At 47.3% G+C, this 9,202-nt stretch overlaps 1 protein-coding gene across 5 annotated transcripts in view; it reads right to left on the minus strand.

Moving 5' to 3' along the window:
- The window catches only part of aifm3 (AIF family member 3), a 68,197-nt gene extending 65,620 nt beyond the window's left edge, over nucleotides 1-2,577 (minus strand). For all 5 annotated transcript variants that reach the window (XM_078421158.1, XM_078421153.1, XM_078421154.1 and 2 more), the window contains exon 1: nucleotides 2,320-2,577. The gene's annotated coding sequence lies outside the window, so the exon portion shown is untranslated. The remainder of the gene's footprint in view (nucleotides 1-2,319) is intronic.
- Nucleotides 2,578-9,202: the final 6,625 nt, after the last annotated feature.

Consider the following 9,202-nt stretch of genomic DNA (forward strand, 5'->3'; position numbering starts at 1 on the left):
CTGATCATAATAATGATGTGTCAGGCTATGTGTTAATCTCTACATTCTTCCATGTTACTCATGAAAACTATCTTGTTTTCATTTTTGGAGAGAGATGGTGAAATATCTTCCAGTGATCAAAATTCACACTGGCATTGTACAACCCAACCACGACATAACTGCAACATAAACAATCCCACAATAGAAGGGAATGCCCATTTAATCAATTGCCCAATTCTTCTTCTTCATGACATCTTCTGAGCTGTAGTTAATCTTTGAAATCAAAGTTTTTAAAATCCCTGCTAATTGGCCAGCAATGTCCATTTGAACATCATTTGATGTCCTTTTTCCAGCTATCCAATTGTGCCAAAATAGCATTGCACTTGTTTCAGTACACGTGCATGTCTTAAAAATGCTTTGCTAACAACTGCAGGCAAACAAAATATTAGTAAAGGGACAAAACATGGTTTTCAGATGGTTGCAGCATTGCAATTATTTATTTCCAGATTTCAGGTTCTCCAATTCTTTGCCAAGCACAACTGAGCGAAACAGGATGGATCTTGCAAAACCAGCTATGAACTATTTCTTGCTAAACAAGGATCGAGTTAGCAAGAGGGCTGTTGAGGCTTAGTTGACAAGATTGAGGTCAGTGGAATTTTAAGAACAAGGGGATTCAAGAAAAATAGAGAAAATAGGAAAATGCAGTTAATGTATTTCAGTCATGTTCTTATAATAGGCAAATGGTTATCCCCTACTCTTGCTTCCTGTGTTGTTTGCAACAACTAGCAAGCATCCCATTATCCTCTGCATAATACTTGGCCATATCTACAGCGATCATTATGAAATACATTGTTCCATGTTACATTCTGATAAATCAACATACAAATAACTGTGCAACTCACAGGACAAAATTACTATTATTCTCTTGTTAAACGCTGCCAAACCAATTAGTATCGATAGAGATTTCTGGAATATTTTCAAAAAAGACTCGGCCACTTACAAAGTTTATTCTTCTTATTTCTGTAAAAGGAGAGTAAAAATTCCAATCCATCAGAATTTGTCTATTACCCCAACATTAACTATTTGCTGTCCGTTACAATTTATCTAATTCATTGCACAGAGTTCTGCTCTTGATTAAAATCAATGTCAGGTATCCCTCACTCCCAATTTAACTCGCTACAAGTAATCTAGTCCAAATTCAAGTCATCCACTAGATTTAACCCATTCATACATGTTCTTTAATTTAATTCACTGCCAGATGGATGATGTTCCACAAGTAACTTACTCGTGGGTTTATTTTCCTCTATACAAATGACAGCTAACTTCTCATTCCCTGTATCATCAGGAGATCAAACATCCTTCATATTATTTATTGATAAATGTGTATTGCTTCCATTTTGTAACTTCATGTATTTAATACAGTCCCATGTTTGTTCATTTTATCTGCCGTAACCCCATGCCTGCTGCATTTAATCCACAGTACACGACTATTCACTTTGCAATATGTATTTCACTGAATAATTTTGTGCATCCTATGTACTATAACTCACAACTGTGTTAATATCCTATAGTTCATTTAATTTCCCAGAACTTCAGCTCTCCCATAATAACTTCTTTGGACGATCCATTGAACTCCAAGGAGAGGGCTCCATGTCCACACACATAGATTTAAAATAAGCCACAAGCAAGTTATTTGGTCATAATTACATGACTTTCCAGCATTTACCTTGTGTGTCATTCATGCAAACTATCCTGTCATCTTCCACATTATACTGCATGTTGAAACATCTTCCAGTAACCAAACGGTTAATATGTCTCTGAATATTTAGTTCAGTTTTGTGCAACCCCGCCAACTGCAATGCAAAATATCTAAAATACTACCAGATATAAACCATTAAACCATAAAACAAAATATTTACCTAATTGTTCTTATTCACTATAAATTCCAAACTGCGATGAATCCTTGAAATTAAATACATATAAAATTCAGTTCACTAGACTGCTAAATCCATTAAACACAATTTGATGTGTCCTGCTTTTTCCCATGCAATATTGCTGATAGAAGGATAACCTACTTTCAATACACTATAAACCCTATGTCTTACAGATAGACTATGGCAACTTCAGGCAAATAGCATATAATAATTGTGGTTGTAGTATTCAAATAATTTATTTCTGAGATTCTGCCCCTCTCTAAATCTCTCCCAGGCACAAACAGCCAAGTAAGATTGATTTTGCTAAACCAGCAATGAGCCACTTGTCACGAAACAGGGACTGAGTTAGACATAACCAAAAACTGACACCTGGTATTCACAGAGATGCAGCTACAATGGCACTTACCTAATTTGAAGCCACCGGTGCAGGGTGATTAGAAATACTTTGCAATGTTTTTCTTCTAAATTTTGCTGAAGTAGAGATTTCTTCCTTTGCTAACTAGAGTCGCTTGTGGCAGTCTGGTAGTAAATATTTTTGCCAAAGAATTTCCTGAATGATAATCACATGAGACTGAAGTCTTTGCAGCAGAGGCAAACTGAAAGACCAGCAAGTGGAATGCAGCAGGGAGCTCTGCCAGCCAGCCCTCGGCAACATGCAGCATTGATGAAGTAGCAGGATGTAAGCACAGCACGAATTGAGAACCAGTCCTCACTCCTCCTCCCTTCCCTGCCCCTCCCCTCTCTCTTTCCAAGGTCCTGACAGCTGATTGCTATCCCCAGAAAGGCTGACTCATACTCCCTTTCGCACAGCCTTCAGCACTGCCTTTGACTGTCATTCCTACCGAATAACCAAGTGACTACTGCAATACCAGGGTCTGTCAGTTCTCTCAAGATGGGAAGCTCCCTTATCTCCTCTGATGAGTCATTTTCCTCAAGGAATCTCATATGGAAAATGGCAGTGAAGCTCGGGGGGGGGGGGGGGGGGGGGGGGGGGGCGACAGGGCGACATAGATGTTAGGAAGGCAGTGTGTTTCAATTAATAGAGAAAGGAATTAATACAACATTTTAAAGCTGTCAGTATCTATTACAATTTGCTCCCATGTAAAATAGTGAACTATCTTGTTAAAGAGGAATTTCTGACTGTTCAATTCTGAGCATTTTATCCTCAACAAATGTTGTGATGCTGGCCTTAAATACAGGCAAATTCAGATAGTTTTATTGTTTTGGTAACAACCCCGGTGCCATAGGTAGTTATATTACCACATAATCAAAATCCTTTCTTTGCACTTATGAATTGACTGATCACTGTCCATAGATTTTCTCAATCCAGTCGCTGACTTCTCTCCACAGGTATGTTGTGTCAGCTGTGGCTCATTGTAAATCAGAAGGATCTCGATTCAAGTCCCATGTCAGAGATTTTGACAATATATGATATTGTAGAGACATACGGATTAGCGGGGGGGTCTCGAACCCTCGGTTGGGCTAACGAGTCACGAGATGCGGGAGCGCGAGGTATAGTTGTGTCTGGCGACCAGCTGGAGAGATGAGATTAGATTGTATTGGCTAGTTAAGTAGTGTGTGTCCAAAGTAAGGAGTTGCAGTTTGTTACGGTTACCTACGAATTAAGACCTTTGAACAATAACGCTCGTTTTGGACTCACTACATTGGTGACCCGAACGCGAAGAACACGCAGAATGTCGCAAGTGGGAGCGAGCGCGGGCGAGGTGCACCTACCGCCGTTCTGGGCCCATCAGCCGCACCTGTGGTTTGTACAGGCGGAGTCACAGTTCCATATTAAAAAGGTGGATAGCGAACTGGAGAAGTTCCACCACCTCGTGAGCTGTCTGCAGGCGGAGGTGGCGGCGAGGGTCAGTCAATATCTGACCAGTCCACCCCAAACGGAGCAGTATGTGGGGCTCAAGAGGCTCCTACTGAAGAAATTCGGCTGGAGCCAGAACCAGCGGGCTCTGAGGCTGCTCCATCTACCAGCGCTGGGGCAGCGGCTGCCATCCGAGTTGATGACGGAAATGCTGACCTTGGTGGGCGACCATCAGCCGTGCATGATGTTCGAGGCGGCATTTCGAGAGAAGCTACCCCAGGACGTCAGGCTGGTGTTGGCCGACGTCTCGTTTGACGACCCGGAAACTTTCGCCGAGAAAGCCGACGTGCTCGTCAGGGAGCGGCACACCCGGGACGACTCGGTCAATCGTGTCTCGAGGCCCAGCGGCAGTCGGGGGAGCGGCCGGGAGAGCGACGGCTCGGCCGCTAATTCACAGTCTGCCAGGCAAGAGGGGGCTGCAGAACATGTTTATTGGTCGCGGGCACAACCAGCACAGCTGGTGTTTCTTCCATCGGCGGTGGGGAAGTGACGCCCGAAGTTGCAGAGCCCCGTGTACGTTTCCGGGAAATGCCTGGGCCGATCGAACGTAGAGGCAGTTTCGATTGGCCGTAATTGCCGCCTCTACGTGACGGACCAAGAGACCGGGATCGTGTTTCTGGTGGATACGGGAGCGGTTGTGAGTATTGTGCCTCCCTACGGCTGTGAAGTTCAAGCGGGGGGGAAGGGGCCGCCCCTTATTGCAGTGAACGGTAGCGCCATCCGCACTTACGGTAAGAGGACTATGTCCCTGTCCTTTGGGTCTAGGACCTACCGTTGGAATTTCATCGTGGCGGATGTGGGCCAGGCCATTTTGGGTGCAGACTTCCTATGGGCGTTTTCGTTGGTCGTAGACGTCCACGGTAGCGGCCTGCAGCCCCCGGCCGACGTACGGCCCCGAAGTACGGGGCCTGCGGCCCCTCCAAGCGCCGCCCCACCCAGTTCAGCGATCCAGGCCATCACGGCCCCCGGTCAGTTCGATGCGGTCCTAGCGGAGTTCCCGCAGCTCCTCGTTCAGCGGTTCGATGCACCTTCCGAGAAGCATGGGGTGGTGCATTTCATTCCGACCGAGGGCCCGCCGGTTTTTGCCCGTGCACGGACGCCTCCCACCCGAAAAGCTGGCCATGGCTCGAGAGGAGTTCTTGAGCTTGGAGAGGCTGGGAATTGTGCGGCCTTCAAGTAGTCCGTGGGCCTCACCCTTGCACATGGTTTCCAAAGCATCTGGGGGGTGGAGACCATGTGGGGATTTCCGACGACTTAACGCGGCAACACGGCCGGACCGCTACCCGATTCCGCACATACAGGACTTCTCAGCTAGCCTGGAGGGGGCTACAATTTTTTCGAAGATCGATCTGGTGCGGGGGTATCATCAGATCCCGGTCCATCCGCCGGACATCCCAAAGACGGCTACCATTACTCCGTTCGGATTGTTTGAGTGGTTGCGCATGCCTTTCGGCCTTAAAAACGCAGCTCAGGCATTTCAGCGTCTCATGGACCGTGTGGGTCGAGGTTTGCCGTTCGTGTTTATTTATCTCGATGACATTTTGATTGCCAGCCGTTCGGTCCAGGAGCAGTTAGTCCACCTCCGTACTATATTCCAGAGGCTGCAGGACCACGGCCTGATTCTGCACCCGGACAAATACCAATTCGGCCTGTCGGTGGTAGATTTTTTGGGTCACCGGGTTACATCGGCCGGAGCCACCCCTTTGCCAGCTAAGGTGGAGGCGGTCCGCACTTTTCCACGTCCTACTACCATCAAGGGATTGCAGGAATTCGTAGGCATGGTGAACTTTTATCACCGGTTCATGCCTGCAGCAGCTCGGGTCATGCGCCCCCTTTTTCTATGCCTCGCGGGTAACCCCGCTGAGTTGGTATGGTCCGCATCTGCAGAGACGGCTTTTGTCGCGGTCAAACAGGCCCTAACAGGCACCTCACCCTAATTTCGGAGTTTACCACCGATGTCCGTCATATTGCGGGTAGGCTTAATACTGTTGCTGATGCCCTGTCCCGGCCGGCCATTCTCTCCGTTGCCGTGGTAGGCGGACAGGTGGATTTCCAGGAGCTAGCGGAGGCTCAGCGCCTCGGGACTGCGTTTGGAGCAGGTGGCATATGGCCCCACAGGTACCAAGTTGTGGTGTGACGTTTCCCTTTCACGCCCTCGCCCGGTGGTGCCTGCCGCCCTGCGGCGTAAGGTTTTTGAGGCCATTCACGGCCTGGCACATCCTTCCATCAGGGCGACTTCGGCCATGGTGGCCGCCCGGTTTGTCTGGCACGGCCTGTGGAAGCAGGTGGCGGCCTGGGCACGGGCCTGTATTCCGTGCCAAACCTCCAAAGTTCATCGCCATGTCCAGCCCCCATACCAGAGTTTCGAGGTTCTCCCAGTCCGTTTTTTCCACATCCACGTGAATTTGGTGGGTCCATTGCCTTATTCCAGGGGTTATACTCATCTCCTGACGGTGGTGGATCGGTTTACACGTTGGCCGGAGGCGCTCCTATTGTCGGACACCTCGGCGGCCTCCTGTGCACGGGCCCTGGCGTTGCATTGGGTGGCCCGTTTCGGCGTACCGGCTATCATCACCACAGATCGGGGAGCCCAGTTCACCTCCTCCCTCTGGGCCGCGCTGGCACAGTTGTATGGGTCTCGCTTACAGCAGACCACCGCCTACCATCCCCAATCCAACGGGATGGTTGAGCGCTTCCATCGGCAGCTTAAGGCGTCCCTCTGTGCCCGACTGACCGGCCACGATTGGGCTGACCAGCTGCCTTGGGTCCTCCTCGGCATTCGTACGGCCCCAAAGGCCGAGCTAGGCACATCCTCGGCCGAGCTCGTCTACGGTTCGCCCCTGCCGCCCCCCTGGTGCCGCCAGCGGCCCCTTGTTTGCCACCCCTCAGCCCCCCGCCGCCTATGGTTGGGCCCGGGCCCCCATTCCCGATCAAGCGCTCTCCGTCGCCTACGCCCTCCGCTTCCGGGGCCCCTCCATCGCCTCCGGCGACCTCCCCGCCTCCCGTCACATTGGCGGTATCGGTTTCCCCCCTCCGTACGCGTTCCGGGAGGGAGGTCCGGGCACCCGTGAGGTACGGTTTCGAGGGTTCTGGGGGGGTCATGTAGGGACATACGGATTAGCGGGGGGGTCTCGAACCCTCGGTTGGGCTAACGAGTCACGAGATGCGGGAGCGCGAGGTATAGATGTGTCTGGCGACCAGCTGGAGAGATGAGATTAGATTGTATTGGCTAGTTAAGTAGTGTGTGTCCAAAGTAAGGAGTTGCAGTTTGTTACAGTTACCTACGAATAAAGACCTTTGAACAATAACGCTCGTTTTGGACTCACTACAATATAGGACTTGTCAATACAATATTTTGTACTGCACGTCAGTGCAATACTGATGGAACCCTACTTTGCTAGATACTGTTTTCCCTCTGTGTTGTAAATATGAGGCCTCATGTGTTCTCTGTATTTGTTCTACACATAGTAAGATTTTTACTGAATTGCGTACAAAAAAATAATTCCATCATACCTAGGCACATGTGACAATAAATACTATTGAACTTTGGATCGAAGTACAAGTTCCCATGGCAATATTTTGATAAACAGATCTGAATTCACCCTCGTGTTCACAATCTTATCCCTGAACATCATTAAGACAAATATTTTGACATTGTGACATTGTTGTACAAGAACTGGCTTCCATGTTTTTTATAGTACAACATTGACAATATGTTATAAGTCCGTCATTTTTGGATGTCTTCAGGTGATGAAAGGCCCCATGTATGATCCAGTCTTGCCTGTCTTCAATCGCGTTTTACAGGGATCACAGGGCACCTTTGGGCACTATTCTCATCATCACTCAGTCAGCAACTGATCTCTTCATTAAAACTGTAATGGATTGGATATGTCTGCTCAAAATGAGACAAACAAACAGTCTTTGACCCTAACATAGGAAACTAGAGCAACCACTATTCACTGATTGACCATTCACCCCAAACAAAAACAGATATAATTAATTAATTCCTGCCGCATGCAAGAGCAGATAAACAATTACACATGGAATGAAAACAAAGCCAGTGACTGACAAACATTCAGAAATATTCTAGATTCAACAATTGCCTGTCCATCAAGAGCTGATAGCCAGGGATTGCCACTGTTGAGAGCAATCTAACCAGTTTCCTTAGGATGACCGGACACCATGATGCTACAATATGCCTATCCAGAAACAATAAGCCTACTCACAGAGGCTTTCCTGATTATGAACCCATATGATCCATTAAAGCACAGCAACAACTGTTAGAATGAACAGTGCATTATCCAATGGTCCAGTGCAAAAGGGGTAGAATTGGCTCTGCTCTGCTGCTCCAAGCATGTGTTCTCTATATTTGTCCATGTGTGCATGTGTGTGAGTCAAGTATTCAGAGCAATACAACAGTAGCCATTTTCTACTTCCCTCCATTCATCCCACGCATAGGTCTCTCAATAGTGTTGGATGGGTCCTCTGAAGGCAAAAATCTCATGGAACTCTGACAGGTTTGTAGTTCTTTGGCTAACGGTAGAAATTCCAACTGTGTCCTTGATGGAGAAGGTGCATCGATGTAAAGCTCACTGTCCCAAACTTCAGCTTGGTTTCGATTTGAGTGCTAAATCATAATTTGGCGTGGGAAAACTGGAGAAACAAAATCTACCGAATCACTGCAGGATAGCAATACATAGACAACGTGATGACAAATGTGCTTAACATGGTAAGGATGGCCAGAATCTTTCTTCCTATAGTTCTCGCTTCCATCCCTTTAATATCCATCTGAGCGGGTTTAATGTGGAATCTGAATAGGAATTTAGTACTGCACAAGACTGTCAGCCAAGATTACATGTTCAATTCTCTGGAAAGTGAGGTTGAGAGAAAACGATAGGCAGAAAACGGAAGTATCAAACCAGAAACTGGGAAGAGAAATGCAGAGATGAGGCCTGAAGACAATTTATTTTCTTTTTTTCTCTGCCAGTTAGAAATCCAATTTCGGCAGTGCTGGGGAACCCACACACTACAGCATCACTGTGCTTTTCAAACATCCAGAATGTATGAATTATTCAAGTAAACCCACTCGCTGGATGTGTTGATGTATTAGTCTCCCAGCACTATATTAGTTACTAGCACTATACGTTACTATTATTGCTAAATGACAAAAGAAGGGCATCACCTCCCGATCGACCCATCTGTTCAGTCCATCAAGCATCTGCCACCCCACCTGTGGCAGAGTCTACACGAACCATGCTGGACTCATTAGCCACCTCTGAAGCTACAGAACTGCCATGGAGGCAAGGCACACTCAAACCCAATGGCCAAGAGTCAAGAGTGTTTTATTGTCATATATCCCAGAATGAATAATAATATTCTTACTTGCAGCAACACAATATGTAAACATAAT

Source organism: Rhinoraja longicauda, chromosome 25, assembly GCF_053455715.1.
Source record: "Rhinoraja longicauda isolate Sanriku21f chromosome 25, sRhiLon1.1, whole genome shotgun sequence".
Taxonomy (NCBI): domain Eukaryota; kingdom Metazoa; phylum Chordata; class Chondrichthyes; order Rajiformes; family Arhynchobatidae; genus Rhinoraja; species Rhinoraja longicauda.